This window comes from Otolemur garnettii, unplaced genomic scaffold, assembly GCF_000181295.1.
Source record: "Otolemur garnettii isolate 467f Iridium unplaced genomic scaffold, OtoGar3 scaffold00100, whole genome shotgun sequence".
NCBI classification, from domain to species: Eukaryota; Metazoa; Chordata; class Mammalia; order Primates; family Galagidae; genus Otolemur; species Otolemur garnettii.
In genome coordinates, this window is record NW_003852495.1 from 6,083,899 (window position 1) to 6,086,181 (window position 2,283).

The 2,283-nt window shown below is 36.4% G+C and overlaps 1 protein-coding gene and 1 pseudogene across 2 annotated transcripts in view; one reads left to right on the forward strand and one right to left on the reverse strand.

Moving 5' to 3' along the window:
- The window catches only part of ZNF567 (zinc finger protein 567), a 28,386-nt gene that overhangs the window by 10,036 nt on the left and 16,067 nt on the right, over positions 1-2,283 (reverse strand). The window lies entirely within an intron of this gene.
- LOC105887647 lies at positions 1,141-1,541 on the forward strand (annotated as a pseudogene).

Here is a 2,283-nt window from a genome sequence, read left to right on the forward strand (position 1 = left end):
AAAAAAAAAAAAAGATGAATGGATACAGAAATGGTACATACATATAGCAGAATGTTATTCAGCCTTAGAGAGGAAGAAATTCTGATACATGTTTCAATTTTGATGGATCTTAAAAAATTATGCAAAGTGAAATAAGCCAGACATAAAAGACAAAAAATATTTTATGATTTCTTTTAAATGAGGTACCTAAAATAGACAAAGTAGCAACAGAGAGGACATAGAGGCTGAGCACGGTGGCTCATGCCTGTAATCCAGGCACTCTGGGAGACCTAGCTGGGTGGATTGCTTGAGCTTATGAGTTTAAGACCAGCCTGAGCAAAAATCAAGACCCCCTTCCTACTAAAAATAGAAAAACCAAGGCAAGTGGATCGCTTGAGCCCAAGAGCTTGAAGTTGGTGTGAGCTATGTCACCTTGTCAAGGGCAACATAGTGAGACTGTCTCAAAAAAAAAAAAAAAAAAAGGAAGTGACTCTATCAAGTGTTGGTGAGGATATGAACCTACTAGAACTCTCATACATTCATGGTGGGAATTTAAAATGACACAAGAACTTTCCATAACAGTTTGGTAGTTTCTAATAAAGTTAGAAGTATACTTTCTATGCAATCTACAAATATTCTACCTAGGTATTTACCTGAAAGAAATGATAATGTAGGCCAGGCGCAGTGGCTCAAATCTGTAATCCTAGCACTCTGTGAGGCTTAGGCGGGCCAATCCCTTGAGCTCACAAGTTTGAGACCAGCTTGAGCAACAGCAAGACCTCGTCTCTAATAAAAATAGAAGAACTATTCTATCAGGGAGATGTGGTGGGCACCTATATCCCAGCTTCTCAAAAGATTGAGGTAGGAGGATCACGTGAGCCCAAGAGTTTGAGGTTGCTGTAAGCTGTGATACCAGAGCACTTTACCCCAAGGCGACTAAGTGAGACTTTTTCTCAGGAAAAAAAAAAAAAAAAGAATTAAACTAGAAATCAGTAACAGAAAGCTATCTGGAAAATCCCAAATATTTGGAAATTAAAGACATTTTAAAATAAGGAACAGTTAAAAAAGTAACTAGGGCAATTAGAAAGTATTTTTAATTAGATGAAAATAAAAATGCAAGGGGGGACCCTGCAGGGTACTGTAGGCTGGCGGGCTGATGGGATGGCGGATGAGGAAGAACACCCCGCTTTTGAGGAAGAAAATGAAGAAATTGGAGGAGGTGTAGACGGTGGACAGGGTAAAAGAAAGAGACTTTTTTCAAAAGAATTGAGATGTATGATGTATGGTTTTGGAGATGATCAGAATCCTTATACTGAGTCAGTAGATATTCTTGAAGACCTTGTCATAGAATTCATTACTGAAATGACTCACAAGGCAATGTCAACTGGAAGACAAGGTCAAGTACAAGTTGAAGATATCGTCTTCTTGATTTGAAAGGACCCCAGAAAGTTTGCTAGGGTTAAAGACTTGCTTACTATGAATGAAGAATTGAAACGGGCTAGAAAAGCATTTGATGAAGCAAACTATGGATCTTGACATCTTTTGTAGTTTCTGAAACTCCATTATATTCTAGTGAAACCATATGTAATGATTGTTATATTTTCTGCAGTAATGTCCTGATATCTACCTATGTAAATGAAAGATAGAAAAACAGAATTTTTTTGCCTTTATTTTCATGCCTTTGGTTTTATAGTGATATTGGATGAATTGCCTGCCTTTATATGACATACTTGAATTATTTATTGAGTTTTAATGACCACATATAAGTATCTTTCAAACCAGGCAGTTCTTTCTATTAACAAAAGTTGAAATATTAATAGTTGCATTAAATGTATTTGTGCCATTGTAAGCTATACTGTAGCTATTTAATAAGTGAAATCTTTGGCATCTTTGACTATGATAGGTGAAATGTATTCTGAAGTTTTTATATAAAAAGTCTGAGAGATTACCGTAGTGAACTTTTTTTATATTTTATTTTTATTTTTATCTTAGGTTTATTTTCATTTTTTTGAGACAGAGTTTCACTTTGTCATTCTGGCATCATATCTCTCAGAACCGCAGATTTCAAGGCTCAAGTGATTCCCTTGTCTCAGCCTCCATTGTAGCTGGAACTACAGGTGCCTGCCAGAAGGCCGGGCTATTTTTAGAGGCAGGGTCTTGCTCTGGCTCAGGCTGGTCTCGAACCTGAGTTCAGTGGGATTACAGGCATGAGCCACTGCACCTGGCCTATCTTTATTTTAAAAATATGATATAAGAAAATACTGGGTTTTTGTTAAAGATGTATATCTGTTTTTTTTTTTTTTT